The sequence below is a fragment of the Rana temporaria genome, chromosome 4 (genome assembly GCF_905171775.1).
Source record: "Rana temporaria chromosome 4, aRanTem1.1, whole genome shotgun sequence".
Taxonomy (NCBI): Eukaryota; Metazoa; Chordata; class Amphibia; order Anura; family Ranidae; genus Rana; species Rana temporaria.
The window spans coordinates 322,827,889-322,847,446 of NC_053492.1; the positions used below are offsets into that span (position 1 = coordinate 322,827,889).

At 45.9% G+C, this 19,558-nt stretch overlaps 1 protein-coding gene and 1 long non-coding RNA gene across 2 annotated transcripts in view; both read right to left on the reverse strand.

Moving 5' to 3' along the window:
• Window positions 1-19,558, reverse strand: part of IRF2BP2 (interferon regulatory factor 2 binding protein 2) — an 87,410-nt gene that overhangs the window by 49,475 nt on the left and 18,377 nt on the right. The window lies entirely within an intron of this gene.
• LOC120937446 lies at window positions 12,768-19,477 on the reverse strand. Its single transcript, XR_005748712.1, has 2 exons — window positions 16,846-19,477; window positions 12,768-12,934 (listed from the first exon to the last, which is right to left on the reverse strand). It is a non-coding gene; the product is annotated as an uncharacterized LOC120937446 (long non-coding RNA).

Here is a 19,558-nt window from a genome sequence, read left to right on the forward strand (position 1 = left end):
CGCCCAGGTTTTCGCCCTCTGCCCCCTCCGGGATCCCCCGCAGCCGCAGATTATTGCGGCGGCTGCGGTCCTCGATATCCTCCAGGTGGAGCTGAAGTTCCACTGCCGCGTCTCTGTGCTGGTCCCTGGCATGCTCCAGGGCTACCACTCTCGCCTACAGCGAGGACACCGTGGTCTCCCCCGACGTCACCCGCTCCGCCAAGGTGGATATCTCCCCGCGGACCTCCTGTATGTCCCTGTTGTGTGTTTCCTCCAGCCGGAGGATGAGGGTCTCGATGTCCGATCGTGTCGGGAGGGCCCCAATATCCGCCCGGGTCGGGAGGGCGAGGAGCAGAGCCCTGATCTCCTGGTCTTGCATGTTCGAATCGGGTGGCTGGTCCTCTGGATGTTCCGGATGGTTGGGTGTACCGAGTAGCTCTGAGAGGCCAGCCCACGGCGAAGCTCCAGACGGTAAGTCAGCGTGGTGTGGCGGGGGTCTCCTGGGGGGATCCACGCGGTGGGCCTCTTGGCGCGGTTGCTCTGCCGCCCGGTAAGTGATCCTGCAAGGCGCGGAAATATCGTATTTCGCCAGTCTTTGCCCCAGAAGTCTTCTTGCGGTTGGTGGCCCTGGTGCCGTATCGTTTGGCCAAGTGCATGCCGATATATTGGCTATTTTGGTTGTTTTAAGGGGATTCGGGCCGGGAGCTCACAGAGAGTGCTTCCTTACTCAGCCATGTCCAGGCCACGCCCCCCCCCAGTCAGGATTCTACAACCACTTTGCCAACGTCAATTTGTCATTGGCGGGCGGCAAGTGGTTAATCCAGGTCGGCTTTCTTGGGATAACACCTGATGCGGCCAAGAAGCTGCTCGGCTGTCATCTCAATGGAAAGCCAGCGCGACCAGCCGGCACATACAATGGCTGGCCAGAGACCCGAACAAAGCCGGTATCGGCTCTCGGATTTAGTAACTCGAAAGCAATGTCATGACATCACTTCTGTTTACAGAGGACTTAAAAGAGCCAAATGTAAAAATACAGCATTCAAAATTGCTGTTTTGAATGCTTTTAAGTGCAAAAAGGAGGAATTTGGGGTCTTATAGACCCCAGATCCATCCATAAGAGTACCTGTCACCACCTACGATTGTCACAATGGATGTTTACATTCCTTCTGACAGTAATAAAAGTGATCAGAAAAACTTTTTAAGGGATAGTGTAAAAATATAGAATAGAAAGGGAAAAAAAATGATAATAAAAAAACGTAAGCACCCCATCCCTCCGTGCTCGCGCACAGAAGCGAACATGTATGCAAGTTGCAACCGCAAATGTAAACAGTGTTCAAACCACACAAAGTATCACTGCAATCGTTAGAGCAATAATTCTAGCACAAGACCTCCTTTGTAACTCCAAACTGGAAACCTGTAGAAATTTTTAAAGGATCGCCTATGGAGATTTTTAACCAGTTAGCAACCGCCCTATAGACGAAATACGTCTACAAGGCGGTTGCTTAACTCTGGGAGGGCGTCAATGTACGTCCTCCCAGAATCGCGCACACGGGAGTCTCCGTGACCGCCGGGTCCTCCGGACCCGGCTGATCACGGTAAATCGCCGCTGATAGCGGCGGTTTACCACGTGATCGCTCCGTCCAATGACGGAGCGATCACTAGTAAACAAACCGGCGTCATGCGATGACGCCGGTTCCTCCCTCTCCTCTCTGTACCGAACGGTACAGTGTGAGAGAGGAGAGGGGAGAGAGCGGAAGCAGCAGCAGCTGCTGCTGTGGGCTGGATCTGTGACACATGCAGTCACAGATCCAGCCATCCATCCCTCCCTGTGCAATACTCTGCAATGCCCCAAAATACTCTGCAATGCCCCAAAATACTCTGCAATGCCCCAAAATACCACACAATACCCTGCAACGTCGTCTATGGGGATTTTTAAGTAGCAAAGTTTGGCGCCATTCCACAAGCGTGTGCAATTTTGAAGGGTGACATGTTGGGTATCTATTTACTCGGCGTAACTTCATCTTTCACATTTATGCAAAAGAATGAAGAAAAAAATACTAAATTTGCCAAATTTTATAACGGAAACAAAGAAAAATTATAATTTTTTACAGAATTTTCAGTCTTTTTTCTCTTATAGCGCAAAAAAATAAAAAACCCAACGGTGATTAAATACCACCAAAAGAAAGCTCTATTTGTGTGAAAAAAAGAACGAAAATTTCATTTGGGTACAGTGTTGTATGACTGAGTAATTGTCATTCAAATTGTGAGAGCACCGAAAGCTGAAAATTGGTCTGGTTATTACGGGGGTTTACGTGCCCAGTGGTTAAGTACCGTAGTCTGTCCCTATTCCATGAGTGCACAATTTTAAAGCATAACATATGGGGAGCGGTGTAATATGCTGTAATGTGTAAAGGGGTCCGGAATTTTATCTTCCTTTATTAGCAGTTGAATGTGGCCCTCCATGCATGAAATCCAGACAAAGTAGAAACTTCAGCTAGGGATTACTCCAGGGCTCGACAAATCCTGGTCGCCAGGCGCCATCTGGTGGTGAGCCGTTGGTATTAAAAGTTATTACCACCAGATGCGTGAGCTGGCGCCATCTGGTGGTGGCCGTTGGTATTACAAGTTAAACAGCAATTCCAATGTCATTTTTCACTGCCATCTTCTTCCCTCTAATTAGAACCCCCAAACAGTATATATTTTTTTTATCCTAACACCCTAGAGCAGGGGTCCTCAAACGTTTTAAACAGGTGGCCAGTTCACGGTCCCTCAGACAAATAAACAAATACCTTTGCACACTGCACATATTTTTTTTGTAGTGCACAAAAAAGTTTATCAATATAAACTTATTAGAATTTCACATAATCCCTTCATCAGAGTCCCCTCACATCACGGCAGAGTCCCCCCACATCACGGCAGAGTCCCCCCACATCACGGCAGAGTCCCCCCACATCATGGCAGAGTCCCCCCACATCACGGCAAAGCATTACAAGCCCCCCTTACCATTGCAGCCTTACTGTGCCCAACGATGTCTCACCAGCCAGTGTGTGCATTGGGATTCTCCTGCTCCTGCCTGTGTCAGAAGCTCACTGAAAAGTTTGGACGTGCTGTGAAAGTAGTCCCACCCTCCTCCTAGACTAGATAGACAGAACTATTGCATTTATCACACAACCTGGTCTCAGAGGAGGGCCGGGACTTTTATCACAGAGCGCCCAAACTTTTCAGTGAGCTCCTGACACAGCAGTCTACCGGCCCTGCATGCAGTGGGCCGGATAAAGGTCCTCGGCGGGCCGCAGTTTGAGGACCCCTGCCCTAGAGAATAAAATGGCGATCGTTGCAATACTTTGTCACACCGTATTTGCGCAGCGGTCTTACAAGCGCACTTTTTTTGGGAAAAAAAATTACACTTTTAATTAAAAAATAAGACAACCGTAAAGTTATCCCCATTTTTTTTTTATATTATGAAAGATAATGTTACGCCGAGTAAATTCATACCCAACATGTCACGCTTCAAAATTGCGTCCACTCGTGGAATGCAGACAAACTTTTACCCTTTAAAATCTTCATAGGCAACGATTAAAAAAAAATCTACAGGTTGCATGTTTTGAGTTACAGAGGAGGTCTAGGGCTAGAATTATTGCTCTCGCTCTACCAATCGCGGCGATACCTCACATGTGTGGTTTGAACACCGTTTACATATGCGGGCGCTGCTCACGTATGTGTTCGCTTCTGCGCGCAAGCTCGTCGAGACTGGGTGCATTTTCTGGCTCCTAACTTTTTTAGCTGGCTCCTAGATTCCAAGCAAATTTGTCAAACCCTGAATTACTCTGTATCAGAGAGTGATGTTTAGCAGCATGGGCAGCAGAAAGGCAAGTATTCCTTTGCATGTACAGCATTTTAAAGTCAAGAAAGTTTGAGCTGCAGTCACTATAACCACTTCAGCTCCGGAAGGTTTTACCCCCTTCTTCACCAGGACATTTTTTTGCGATATGGCACTGCGTTGCTGCAACTGATAATTGTGTGGTTGTGCGACGTTGTACCCAAATAAAATTGATACCCTTCTTTCCCCCCCACAAATTGAGCTTTCTTTTGGTGGTATTTGATCACTACTGTGGTTTATTTTTTGCGGGGAAAAAAAAGCCTTCATAAAATTTAGGTCAATGTGTATTCCGCTACATATTGTTGGTAAACAAAATAATAAGCTTATATTGATTGGTTTATGCCAGGGGTCTCCCAACTTTTTAGCCCAGGGGCCACATTGTAGATTTTCTAAATATTCGCGGGCCGAAAAAAATGTATTTAGAAATAAATAAAAATGTAAATCTTGTCAGAGCCTTTCCTCACTTCTGTCTCCCCGTCAGAGCCTTTCCACATGTCCCCCACCCTGATAACACCACTCCTACCCCCCCCCCCAGTCTGATCACACCCCCCCTCCTTCTACCTCTCGCCTAACACACCCCTCCACCATCACACACACACACACTTTTGGGTTTTGCATTCCTGCAGTTTCTCCCAGTCCTGCGGCTCCTCCTCCAGATGACAGTGGAGGAATCTGCAGCACACCAGGGTGGGTTAGCTGTCACTGGAACAGGTACAATACCTTTCTAGAAATCTGGCGGTGGCAGCTGCACAGAGAGGGAGCCTCCTCCACTCCAACCTCATCCCAGGGCTGGTAATTTGCTCCCTAGGCAAGACCAGCTACAGGCCACTACAGTATGGGTGAACAGGGTCTCTTGGGTGGAAATGCACCTGCATATGTGGGGTCACTAAAAAAATAAATGTATCTGCATTGATAGTGTTGCTGAAAGGACAAATGTCCCTGTACTGGGCTGCGAAGATGTTGGTGCTATATAGACATGTATATGGGTAGAGTGGGGAAGGCTCCTGCTGTCCTTGTACATAGCCACAGTCAGTGTTGACACTATACTTGGTGCAGTAGAATGGGGATGGATGGTGTACAGATAATGGGGAGCTGCTCCCACTCCTTTTTTTATGCCATCCCCCTCCATGTGCACACTGCTCCCCTGTCATAAATATATCTCACAGCCTATCAGTGGCCTGTATTTAGGTATGTCTTTACGGGGCGAGCAGGAGGGAACAATGCAGGGGGAATTATACATGGAGCATGGGGACAAGAGGGCACAGTACAGGGGGGCACAGTACAGGGGGGCGTTAGAGAGCTCTGTGACCTAGAAAGGGCATAGTATCCAGGAGTTAAGTGTCAGGCTTACCATCACTATCTGAAGATCAAAGCCATCCACGACTTGTGTGTAGCTCTGGGTGATCTGACTGCTCTCCTGCTTCTCAGTGAAGGGAAGAGATAAACACACACCTGCATATTCTGATGTCTTTTATCCACTCAGCCTGGCGGTGTAGCAGTTCTTTGCAGGCAGTGTACCCCTCTCTGCATGCAATGCACTTTCAGCTCCATGGGGCAGCGGGAAAAAGCCCGGCTCCCAAGATGTTTAATCACAAGGTCCGCCCCCAAGTGTCAGACAGAACTCTAAGCATTCCCCATTCCAAGCTCAGCTGATGAACGGCTGGCTGTTAAACAGTGCACGTGCAGTTTGTATTTGCCAGCGTTCGGCGGAGTTGTCATTGTTACTGACAGGCAGCTCCCCCATGTTCAGTCTGCGGCGGACGAAACTTCAGGGGCTCCCCATACACCTTGGGCGCTTGCCCCTGCGTTAAGATGGCCTTGCCTCAGTGTCTCCACCCTCTCCTAGTCTCTGCCTCACTGCAGTGTCAGTCTACAGGTCTCCTGTGGGTTCCGCTCATTGCTCTCCCATGCCCACTTCCCCCGCGCCGGGACATGTATCTGCAGGACCCTACCCGACTCCAGCACACAGCCAGCCCACATCCATGCTGCCCCGCCTCCTCCCTGCGTGCTTGGTAATCTGCCCACCGCTACACCTTCCTCGCTTCATTGGATCCGCTCTGTCAGCGGTACTCATACATCGCCCGCCTGCCTTCTGCTCTGTCCCACTGCCTGTACAGGGAATTTAAGCAGGCAGTCTCTGAATGAGATGCGGGCCGGATAAAACATCCAAGCGGGCCGGGGTTTGGAGACCCCTGGTTTATGCAAAGGTTATAGCGTCTACAATTTATGGCATATTTTTATAGAATTTATTTTTTTCCTACTAGTAATGGCAGCGATTAGCTACCATAATTTTAGCGAGACTGCGAGAGACAAATCAGACACTTGACACTTTTTGTGGACGAGATAGATGGATTGGATAGGATAGGATATATTTAATAAAAAAAAAAAACGCACACACGACAAGGGCAGAGAAAGGGTTAACATCAGGGGCGATCAAAGGGTTAAGGGGGTTTTAAAAAAGGTACAATCCCCCCCCCCCCCCCAAATGGCTTCCTTTACCTTAGTGCAGTCCTCCTTCACTTAGCTCATCCTTCGATGGAGAGGAGAATCAGGACGCCCACTAACACACAGCTCCTTTCTCTATCTGCAACGTAGAGAGCGTGCCGACTCTCCTGTAGTCCAAAGAGGCTCAAGTTTGCACCTTGCACACACACACACACAATGCATCAGAACCACAATAAGGCCTACCTACATCTAGAATTACATGAGTAATTGTAGTTCAAACATCATGGGCTCCCTGGACAAGGTAAGTGTCCTTAAAAGTCAGCAGCTACAGTGTTTGTAGCCGCAGACTTTGGAAAAAAAAAAAAGTGTGATCCCAAAAGGTGAAAAAACACGAGGGTTTACAACCCCTTCAACTCCTGTTCACTGAAGTGGCATTGAGATGAGGTGGTTAAAGGGCTGCAACCTGCTGTGCTGAAAACCGTGCATGCACTACTTTCTTCAGTGCATACCAAAGCAATGCTGTGAATTGATAGCACGGTAAACAAGGCATTTTGCCTTGTTAATGCATTGGGGCTGCACTGGAAATAGCAGCCAGTGTAGTCCCAACACATCTGCTCTAAATGAGTCCTTGCATGTTTAAACTGCAATCTGGAATCTGTGGTTCCACTGGGAAATTTCTGTATTGAATGTTTATTCCTATGACACCAGGACAAGCAACAGAAACAGAACTGTGTGTCGCCATCAATGTGTCCATTGGCGATGTCTCAAAAATTAAAAAAATTTAAGCGGGAAAAAAAAAAAAAAAAAAAAAAACTTACACAGTAAGAGCCGGTTCACACAGGGGCGACCTGGGATCTGACTTGAAGTTGCCCCACGTCGTGTGGTTGAGAAAAATCAATGGAAGCTCAGACTTTAGAAAAAGGTTCCTGTACTACTTCAATCCGACTTGTAGGCAACTTGTACCCATTGATTTCAATGGAAGTTGCCTCAGAAGTCTGATCACCGTCTTAACTGAAGCAACAATACAGGAAGATAACATACATTTCTCAGGCAAACTTGAAGTTGCCCGATGATTCATACTCAAGTCATGTCCAAGTTGCCTCCCAAAGTCATGCTGGAAGTCGTGTTGCCCCTGTGCAAAAACAATAAGGATATGGACAGCCGCACTCCAGTAACTTGAAAAAAGACGTGCCCTTTATTGGGTACAGGAAAAAATGCACTACAGATATCAGCACACAGTGGGATAAACAGCTGACGCGTTTCGCATTGAGTGTCAATGCTTAATCTTAGCTATGATTAAGCATTGACACTCAATGCGAAACGCATCAGCTGTTTATCCCACTGTGTGCTGATATCTGTAGTGCATTTTTTCCTGTACCCAATAAAGGGCACGTCTTTTTTCAAGTTACTGGAGTGCGGCTGTCCATATCCTTATTGTTTTTGCACATCCTGTGCATTGCCAGCACCCATCTGCTTCTGAGTGGACATCAATTACCCTAGTGAGCTCACCTGGAGCGCCAGCTCTCTTACCTGTTTGTCGTGTTGCCCCTGGGTGAATGGGCTAAGGATACAACCCGTACTATCATTCCCCAACTCGGTCAAAACAAAGTCGTGGCTTGGGAGATCTAGCATCATTAAAATAAGTATACTACCTAAATTTCTGTACCTCTTCCAGACCCTTCCGATTGCAATACCCAGATCTTTCTTCAAGCAGATACAGTCTATTATTAATAGGTTCATATGGGCAAACAAACGCCCAAGAATCAAGGCTCGTATATTGTCATTGACTAAGCGGGACTTAGGAATAGCGGCCCCAGATATCTATAGATTTTACCAAGCGACATTACTGTGTCGACTTATTGATTGGAGCCGACATGCTGGAGAAAAGCTATGGCCAGGGTTAGAGCAGGACCAGTGTGGTAGTATTTTACGGCGGGCGGCATGGTGCTATCGGGGACTCCCAATAGAGATGAAGAGGCATCCGTTGATAGGCCCCACCTTGCGGGTGGCACATAAGCCATTTGTAAGGGGGTACTGTCAACGGAAGACTCACCGCTTTTCCCAATTTTGGGAAATCCGCAGTTTGAACCAGGGGCGATGAATGGCCCCTTTAGTAAATTGATGGAACAGGGGCGGTTCCAAGCATCGCACTTTCTGAGGGAGGGTGCATGGATTACCAGGCAGGAGATGGAGAGGGAAGATCTGCCTTACCAACTAGACTATTGGAGATCCTTACAACTGCACCATTTCTTAGATACATTAAAACCACCAGCCAGATATTGCCGAAGACTGACAATGTTCGAGAGATATTGTAGTGGGGGAGGGGTCTTACGGCACTCCCTTTCAAGAATTAGTGAGTTACTCAATATCCCAACAGAGGACTCTCAGATACCCTTCTTTAATAAGTGGGAACAGGAACTGGGAAGACCCTTTACAGAAGATCAAAAGACTAAGATAATAGGGAATATTTTTGAAACATCCATGTGTATAAAAAGACACAAGAGATGAATTATAAAATTCTATCTCGGTGGTATCGTACCCCCGAGATATTGAATAAATGTTTCCCAGATACGACAGACAGATGCTGGAGATGTGGGAAGAAGGGAGGAACTTTAATGCATATTTTTTGGGACTGTCCTAAGATCCTAACCTACTGGAGAAAGGTCCGGGAAATAACGCAAAGATTTAGTAAGGAACATCTACCAGCCGAGTGGTCCTTTTTTATACTTCAGGATGTGGGGATACCAGTGAGGCGCTACAGGAAATCAGTGGTATGCCACCTCTTAAACGCGGCCCGGGCCTGTATCCCAGGGTTGTGGAAACAGACAAGGGCCCCATCCACTAGGATGTGGCTTAATAGAGTGGAAGACCTGAACAGAATGGAGGACTTAGTATGGACTTCAAGGCAGAAGAGGAAGGTCTACTTGGAAACGTGGACGGAATGGAACATATTTAGATACTCAGAGGAGGGGAAGGCCCTGATGGATGTGGATTAAAGGGGGGGCGGCCGTTGTGGGGTCCGAAGGGGAGAGACAAGCAGGCATGGTTTTGTCCCTTTTTTTTATTTTTCTTCTTTCTCTCTCTTTTTTTTGGGGGGGGTTTTGTCTGTTTAGTTTGGGGGAGGGGTTATGGATTGGGGGGTATAAGGGAGATCAAGTAAAGCAAAACAGAGAGAGACAGTTCAATTGCCCCAATTCTGGCGGGACATTGGTATCCCGACAGGAAGGGGACAAAACGGTACTGAGGTAGTGATGGTGTTACTAGAGTAGAGAGCTGACCTCGGATGACTGATAGCTGGGAGGGAAATTAGGATAAGACAAGAATATCTAAAATGTAGTATGGTTTTTCTTGCCTCGTTTACATATGGAGAATGATATGATAGGGAAATGTTTTTGAATTTTTTCTTTGGATTGTATGTTGATACCCCTGTTATACGTGAATTGAGGGGGCCAAATTAGAGGAATGCCTTAGGTTTCTGGGACTTTGTTTTTGGCTGTTTAAAATCAAATAAAAGATGATTAAAAAAAAAATATTTAAAAAAATAAAAGTCTACTAGGGTGCCAGAGATGGGCTATAGTTACTTAGGATACATCAACTCCTTGCTTTCATTTGTAACTACTGATACAAAAGGTTGAAGCACATAAAATGCAAAAAAAAAATGTTTAAATTCTATTCAGTTTTAAAATGCACACAGCCAGTCACACTGCTCTGCTTTACATCTTGGGTCAAAAATCTTTGCTTCCAGCTTGCTAGCTGGCAGTGTATCAGCATTAAAAGAGACAAAAAGAGGAAAACGGAGGGCGCACCGACCTAGTGTGATACTGATTGATGAGTTTTATTAAAATAGTAAAAACAAATCATTATACTCACAAAAGGGAGTGTTAAAAACAGGCCTTGAGTAACAATGCAGCAAAGAACCAACACCATCGGCATAACACGATATTGTTTTCTTTCTATTTGTTTTTATTTCAAAAAATTTTAAAACATATACACAGTTCACATTATATTACATTGGTGTTAAACGTGTACAAAAAATTCACCTTTAAATACACTCAACATTACTTAAATATACATAACAACACTCATGACAACATTTTCGATATGGGTCTATCCTACACCTTTTTATCTTTCTCCTTCTCCTTTACCTTTATCCTCCCCCTTCTCTTATGCTTTTTCTCCATCTCCCTCCCAAAGGGAAAAAAAAAAAAAAAAAAAAAAAAAAAAAAAAGGGGGAAACCCCACCAAGCCCACTTCCCTTCCCTGTTAAGTGTCGAATCATTATTTAATTCCTTAATAAATCTCTGTGATGCCTGGGCTTTTTCCCAATCTGCTGTTTTTTATGGCCAGCTCTATTTCTTCTCTAGTAATATTTTTATCTAGTCTTTTTGAATCATCCTCCGTTATCTCTGGTAACTTAATTCCCCTTAAATATTTGCTTATTTTATCTTTTCTATCTTGGATATCCCCAGGATCCTGTACGTCATTTACTCTATATAGTTGTTGATAATATTCCATAAAAATCTTGCTGATATCTCTGGTGGAATGTTTAATTTCCCCCAATTTGTTTTTAATCTTAGCTATATAATTTGGTTTTCTCCTGGGTTTAATCTGTCCTGCCAGCATTTTCCCCGGTTTATTGTCCCATTTATACTGTTTTTTAGCCATTTTATTAAAAATACGTTTAGTTTCTAATTGTAACATGTCTCTCAGGGCTTCCCTTTTTTCCCCAACAGCTTAATCAGTACCTCTTTATCGTTTATTCTTTTATGTTTCTGTTCTAAATCCTGAATATCCTGTAATAGTTGTTTTTGTGCTGTCCAAATTTTTTTCCTCTTTGCTCCCTCTGCGATCAATCTCCCCCTCATATAGACCTTATGTGCTTCCCATAAAACAGATGGTGCAATGTTCTCTATGTTGTTCTCTGCAAAAAAGAAATTCAACTCCTTTCCCAAATCCTCTGCTATACTCTGATTATCCAGAAGTGTTTCGTCCAGCCTCCAAGATCCTTGTCTTTCCGGTACATCATCCAGCTCTAGGCTGACTATGACCGGTGCATGATCGGAGAGGGTGATCGACTACCTCTGCCTTTTTCAATCCCTCTAATAACAAATGGTCTAAAAAAATATAGTCTATTCTTGAATAAGAAGAATGCACCTGGGAGAAGTATGTATAGTCCCTCCCTTTTGGGTACAGGACTCTCCAAGCATCTACCAGGTGCTGCTGATATAGTTTTTGTTTAACTGACCTTAGATGTTTACCCTCTGATCGGAGAGAGATGGGTTGGGTGTCCAAACATGGATCGAACACAAAGTTTAAATCCCCCGCCATGATCACCTTTCCCTCCCTAAAGTTCTCTAACCTTTTCAATACATTTCTCAAAAATAAACTAGGATGAACATTAGGGCAGTAAATGTTTACCAGCGTGTATTCCTTATTAAACAAGTAACCTTTTACAAACAAGAATCTCCCCTCTGGATCTGACTCCATTGCCTTTAAAGTAAATGGGGTATTCCTATCAAAGCCTATGGCCACTCCTCTAGATCTCTTGTCCGAGGAGTAACCATGCATCCATACCGGAAAGCCAATAGTATTCAGTCCCACCTTAGTGGAATGTTTAAAGTGAGTTTCTTGCAGAAAAACGACATTCGCTGTCCAGCTTTTTAATTCTTGCAGTATTTGATGTCGTTTACTAGGGTTGTTTAGACCTCTGGCATTATAACTAACTATTTTTAAGGGAGTCATTTCTCAGATGTAAGCAATATTTTTCTGAGGAGAAGTTAACTTTTATTTTTCTCTGTGTTGACCCAATCGACTAACATAAAAACAAAAATTACTAAACTACACATTCCTTCTTCCCAATATCCCCTCCCTCCCCCCTCCATTGAATATCAATGTCATATCCCATCCAGCTGTCGCCAAAAACAGGCGTCCAACTGGTTGGGGTTGGCTCCTAGGGGTCTCAATATGACCTGCCGGTCGCCGGGTCCTCATCCCCACTACGGGAATGGTCCACGGAGGCCGGCAGGGCATAAGCCATCTCACCGTACCCTCCCCAAGAGGACACTCCCTTACTCCCTCCTCTACCTGCAAAAAGACTCCCATCTTATTCATTCTCTTTTCTTCCTTTTTCCTTCCTCTCTCCCCTTTCCTTTCTTTTTCCCTCCTCTTCCATTCCCTTTTTTCTCTTTTTCCCTTACCTTCTTCCCTTTTCCCTTACCTTCTTCCCTTTTAACCTTTTCCCCCTGTTTAAATACATAAAGAACACATAGGACTCTAGACCCTCACCCACGGCTGTTCTCTTAATTGTTTCCACTCTGGGTTTTTTTTTCCCAATTTTCTATTTGTGGTACTGGTAGGTCCAGTTTTTTACAAAAACTTTTTAAGTCCTCTGGAAATCGCAGTATGGCTGAAATCCCCTGGTTATTTACCGTTAGACAAGCTGGAAATCCCCATCTGTAAATAATTTTTTTCTCCTGTAGTAATTTTACCAGGGGCTTTAATGCCCTCCTGCGAGCCAGGGTCTCTTGTGATAAGTCTGTAAAGACCAGGATCTCTGCACTCATGTATTTCACTGGCTCTGAGCCTCTCAGTCCCTGTACAACTTCTTGTTTAACCTTAAAGTCCAGAAACCTTGTGTGACGAGATCCTTCCTCGCCCAGGTCCTGCTCTCCCGACACTCCTCTGCTACCAGTGAGTCAGCTTGCAGATTGCAACGTCTGATGGTCCAGTCATCCAAGGTTCCGGGATCCGAATTACAGCTATGTGCCATTCGGACCCATTAAGAACAAACACCAGGCAGGCTGTATGTAAGTTCCAACAGGACTCTTTATTTTCAATTACACAGCACACTTTTATACAGAATTTGGAACATCCCACTCCCAACAACCGCTTTCCTATTGGTCAATTGTAAAGTATATCCAGTCTTCACTCAAGTCCTCCTTGACCATGCAAATGAGGACTTGAAATTGTCAACAGGGATTGGTCCAATAGCTTGGATAGAAAGACTTGTGTATTGAGACAGAAGCCCCAGGGGGTAATCAATGTACACAATAACCCGGTCTACTTAATTACTACCTCTGAGAGGTTACATTGCTTTAGACAATAGAATGCTAATTCAATACAGCTGACAGGAGGCTTCTGACCTTTAGAACAATAAACACATACATCTTCACACATACATTCTAGATTCAATTAACCTTCAATCCATAGTTTTTTAGCCAGACGGAGCGTCTCCGACACCCGCTCTTAGCCTGCAGAGCACAATAAAAGGTATTTCTCTAGCTGGTTCCACTTAGCATTTCAATAGCCGGTGTCCTTGCATTGAATGTCCCTCTCCTGTGTAACAGATGTCAAGTAGAAACACTTTAATATCTCAAGATCCATGACATTACTTCCCCTGGGAAACAGTCCAACAGCCGCAGTGGGACCCAAACGGGTCAACTCGAGGATGTTGGGAAAATAGTCTTAAAGTTCCAGGACTGTCTGCTGGGATGACCCATCTGCCTTCCTGTTTTGAGGTCCTGGCCCATAATCGGACGGCAAGAGGCTCACATTCAGTCCTCTCCAAAAGCCCCTGTCCCGGCTAGGTCTGTCACACATCACCCCCTTTGGCAGGAGACTAACACTGGGAGAGACCCCAATTCCGGTACCCACCCAGTACCCCAGATAACTTGTCCCAAACAGAGCATTACTCACCCAGCCAATCTCTGCCTCTCTCAGAGAACACGCCTGCCGCTGGGGAGAGGCCTGGACTGGCCCTTCTCCCTGGAGTCCTTTCAGCCGCTGGAGAGGAGACAGGGTGGCTGGGCTCAGTTCATCATGTCGTTGGGAATCTGGGCCAACTGGCCACCATTCCTGGGGTATACCAGTGGAGACTGCAGTCCCATCCACTGATGCTAGGTAAAAATCCCCCGGTGCTTGCAAAGCAAAGCCGACATCCTCCTGTCTCAGTGCCGCACCATGTTCTGGGGTTGTGTTCGTGGAGATCGGAGTCCCATCCACTACCACAGGAACCCCCTCTTCTGTTAGTTGAGAGCAGAGGCCCGGGGCACTCTGCTCTGATGCCAGCTCTTCCGCTGGGCTGCTGTGAGTGGAGACCACAGTCCCATCCACCGATATCCGCTCAAGCTGTAGTGGGGTGTAGCCGCCAGTAGCATCCTGTCCTGCTGCCAGTAATTCAGCTGGGAGTACGAGCTTTACCACCTCAGTTTGTTGCTGGGGAGGGGGGCCAACCGCCCCGGCTCCCTGGAACTCCACAGTTGGTCCCGGTGCTGGGCAGAGATGGCTAGCACTCCGCCCTGTTGCCAGCACTTCTGCTGGAGGCTCCCCAGGTTGTTCTTCCTCAGCAGAAAAGTCTATCAAATCCCCTGTCTCTACAACTGGTGTCTGGGGATAGAGGTTCACCATCTTCTGTCCATGGAACCCAGAAGATGCTATAGGTACTGAGCAGAGGTTAGCAGAGCTCGGCCCTGCGGTCAGTACTTCAGCTTTGGGAATGGCCATCTCCAGATTTTCCACTGCCGATTCACTGGCATACTGCTGGACAGGCACAATCCTCCATTCAAAATCATCCCATGCAGAAACCGGATCATCAAGGTCAGTCAGCGCTTGCTGCATCCGCCATAAGACCTCCGGGTCCATAGCTACAGGGGCAGGTTGGCAAAGCCCACTGTTACTCTGCCACATTGCCGATTCTTCAGCCAGGATTTCATCACTGTCAGCTGATATTTCCTCAAAGTTCCATGTAAAGGGAACCTCACCCTGCTGCTGAGCGAAGTCTAGCAGCTGTTTGTAGGCGATTTCCAGTTCCCATTCCTGAGCGGCCAGGAATTCCAAATCTTCCTGTAACCAGTGCACTTCCGGGACATTCAGTCTTCGCTCTCTGTGCTCCATTATTTCCTCCCAACGCCACTCCCGATCGCTCCCAAAGTTGGGATCCCTGGACATCCTCCAATACAACAATCCCAGGCCATCATAGCCAAAGCCTTCCGTGGGGCTGTCATCCGCTGACCACGGGCACTCTTGGACTACATACCACCGGAGGGCTCTGTAGCTCTCGTCCAACCGCATCTCTGCCCGGATCAGCCTGCTTAACTCTGCTGTCAACTCCTGCTTTGGTTGTTCCCCCAATAACAGCATCCGTACTTCATACTGTGACCAGTACCTTACATGGATGGAGGGGAGAGCTTTTCCCTGGTGTCGCTGCTCACGGGCTAGCGCTTCTTTCCAGAGTTCGCAGCGGATCGAATCAGACCATCCAAGGAGGACCTCCTCTGATACTGGTCCTCTGCGCTGTATCTGCTTCTCTCGCAACCTCCTGCTGAATTCCTCTTCCATGGTTACTGGTATCTGTACCTCTCCTCTTCTTTCCTTTGGTGCTGCTTCTTTAGGCGTTGTCACCGATCGCCGTATTTCTGCAATTCTCAGCTCCTGTTGCCGCTCTCGTTCTCTCTGTTGTCGCTCTCGTTCTCTCTCATCCTGCCGCTGGAGGTCTCTAATGGTATTCTGTATGGCGGTCTCTGATGGGTTCGCACCATATAATGCCAACCGCTGTTGAACTCGCTGCTGGAACAAGTCTTCAACTGACCGGGGTCCTGCATCACCATCCCTCTGATCCATCTCGGCTAGCGCAATGATCAGGGTGGCCTTGTTCTTCCCACCGGTCCCTCCACGGCTCTCAAGCAAGTCTTTTAGCATGGTTCTCCTGCAGGCTGCATAGCTGGTCATTCATGGTGGTGGTTTGGAGTTGTCCCAGTAACTGGAGAGCAAATCCCACTGCTGCCACCAATGTGACGAGATCCTTCCTCGCCCAGGTCCTGCTCTCCCGACACTCCTCTGCTACCAGTGAGTCAGCTTGCAGATTGCAACGTCTGATGGTCCAGTCATCCAAGGTTCCGGGATCCGAATTACAGCTATGTGCCATTCGGACCCATTAAGAACAAACACCAGGCAGGCTGTATGTAAGTTCCAACAGGACTCTTTATTTTCAATTACACAGCACACTTTTATACAGAATTTGGAACATCCCACTCCCAACAACCGCTTTCCTATTGGTCAATTGTAAAGTATATCCAGTCTTCACTCAAGTCCTCCTTGACCATGCAAATGAGGACTTGAAATTGTCAACAGGGATTGGTCCAATAGCTTGGATAGAAAGACTTGTGTATTGAGACAGAAGCCCCAGGGGGTAATCAATGTACACAATAACCCGGTCTACTTAATTACTACCTCTGAGAGGTTACATTGCTTTAGACAATAGAATGCTAATTCAATACAGCTGACAGGAGGCTTCTGACCTTTAGAACAATAAACACATACATCTTCACACATACATTCTAGATTCAATTAACCTTCAATCCATAGTTTTTTAGCCAGACGGAGCGTCTCCGACACCCGCTCTTAGCCTGCAGAGCACAATAAAAGGTATTTCTCTAGCTGGTTCCACTTAGCATTTCAATAGCCGGTGTCCTTGCATTGAATGTCCCTCTCCTGTGTAACAGATGTCAAGTAGAAACACTTTAATATCTCAAGATCCATGACACCTTGCTATTACATCTCTCGCTATACCTGTTGGTGGGTTAGTTATTCTTTGGACTCTGTGTACTCTTTCAAAACTAATCGGTGCTGTTGCTTCTCTCTTTAAGATTTTATTGAACAATTCGAGGATCGTGGTCTCTAGCTTGCTATTATCCACTGATTCCGGCAAACCGCGTATCCTCAAATTGTTGCGTCTATTCCGATTCTCTTGATCCTCTAATTTATACCGGATATTTCTCATTTCAACCCAATCCAAGTCGATTCTTTCCCTTAACTCCAGAATTGCATCTTTGTGTTCATCTAGGTGGGCTTCTGATTCTTCCACTCTATGTAAAACATTTTGTATATCCGTTCGAGTAGCACTCAGTTCTCTTAATCATACCTTCTAAGTGGGCCATCATTTCCACCATATCCTGCTTTGTGGGGAGTGCCTGAAGCTTGTCTATATCCTTCTCCATTTTCTTTTGTAGTGGATCATGTTGTGTTCCCCCTTCTCCTCTATCCGTATCCTTCCCCTGTATTTCTGCTAGTTGGGTTATTGCCTCTGGGGTTGCTACTCCTTGGTCCCCCCTCTGATCCAATTGTTCCGATACCAAATATGATTTTATAGAATTACTACTGTCAATTGGATTTGTTTTTCCTCCCCTTCTCCCCCTTCCCCCCATCCTTCTGCCTTCTCTAGGGTTACTAGGGCTTGTTTTGGGATACCTATTGAATTTCAATACCAATTTAGATCTTTTTACCTCTCCTTATGTGTTTAGACAGCTCTTTAACACTTTGGAGCGCCCTCCTAATGGGGGGGGGGGGGGATAATAAAGGGTGATAGAGGGCAAAGGAGTGGTATTTACCACTTATGGTTTTTACACTTCTTACAACCTCCTATTTTAAGTCCTGAATAGGTATTAAATATTAGATATCAGATACAACCGATATTGCATACACATAAAAAAAAAAAGAAAAAGCGATAAAAAAAAAAAAACAGAATTTGGAGAATAAGTCGACCCTCCCCTCCCCTCCACCTCTATCCCTTCTGTATTCAAGTCTCGATGTCTGTTGCGAAAAAAAAAAAAAAAGGGGGGGGGGGGGAGAAAAAAAAAAAACACAAGGGGGGGGGAGATGCGGGTAACGTGTCACAAAATTACTAGAAAATGCTTTTAGGCAATCCAACAATAGCAATTTTACCCCACCAGAAATAAAGAAATCACTTTGAGTTACCAATTACCAGTAATTACCAATAATTGCCTATACTATAAGGGCTGGTTCTAAGGCTGGTTCTAGCGTCCAAAAGAAGAAAAAAAAAAACCAGGAGAAAAAAAATAAAAAAAAAAAAAAAAAAAAAAAATAAAAACTTTCTTCTTTTCTTTTAGTAGTGCTGGTCCAGTCAGAAATTATCAGCAAAAAAGAAAGGAGGGCCAAGGGGGAGCCGATTTATCACCAACTAAAATATCTATAAGTTGGTTAACTTCTCCCTAATGTCTTGTATGCTTCAAAAAAAGGTTCTTTAACATGTTATTCTTTAAATAGTTCAGAGGAGTAAGCCGTCAGTATCTTTCATATACATTTTTGGGGTTTTTAAATGGACTTCAATAGTCCCCTTTCCTTTCTCCTTCACCACAAAAAAAAAAAAAAAAGGGCCTCCAAGTGATCACTTTCAATATTCAATATATATATGCAATCGCTTAAGTACTCATTTTCAACGGCACTTAGGAGATATAATTAAAGAATCCAGTAATTTTCTAGAGAGTCCTGCAAAGATCTCCTCCTTTACTTTAAGTCAAGCTATATCATATCATATCATATCATGTCCCATATCATGTTTTCTTTTTTTTTTTTTTTAAAGTCCAGCTTACCCCACGGCTGCTGCTGCCCAGTCTTATCTTTCTTTTCCTTCGGCTTCCCACGCTGTGAGATTTGTAATTCAATCCGCCTCGATCACACTCTCGTCTCCTTACACCTCCTTACAGTCCGGGCAGTCTGGATTCCTCCTTCACATAGCCATGTGACACTCCAACCGGCCAATGGAAAGGCACAGAACTCGACGCGTCCCTGCACACCCCAGCTCCCAAAGCGGGGTACACAACGGGTCACACGGGGTACACGGAGTCACGAAGCACGGAGCATGCGGCTGGCGCAGAGACAGACCCAGATAGCCCAGAGATCCGACACCCGAGAACCGGACCACCGAGACGGAGCAGCGAGGACAGCGGCAGAGCAACAAGCAGCACGGCACAGCACAGGAAGTCCGGACACAGGTAGAGAGCTTGAAACTTTCCCGACTTCAAATTCCAGTCACAGCCATAGCTTAATCATATCCTGAAGCACCGCAAAGACAGCAATAGTGATGGAAGCAGTTGTGGGAGCGGCTAAGACAGCAATAGTAATAGCAGAGATAGTAGCGGCTCAGCAATGGCAAGACAGCAGCAGCAGGACATTTAGCAGGGCGCTAGCCATGACAACAGAAGCTTTCGTACGCTTATTGATAGTAACCCACAAGGAACAAATGCGGGTGCCGGCATACAGGGGACGACTAAACCAGGCAAATCAGCCGTGTATGGGAGTCAAAACAGGCAGATAGGTCAGGCATATTAATTATAACATTGTCCACTCAGGGAGAGACGGCGAGACTAACACGATATTGTTTTGATCCGTGACCGTGGTTGGGGCTGACGCGTTTCAGGGGAGAACCCCTTTCCTCAGAGCTTGGTGGTCTGCAGCCAC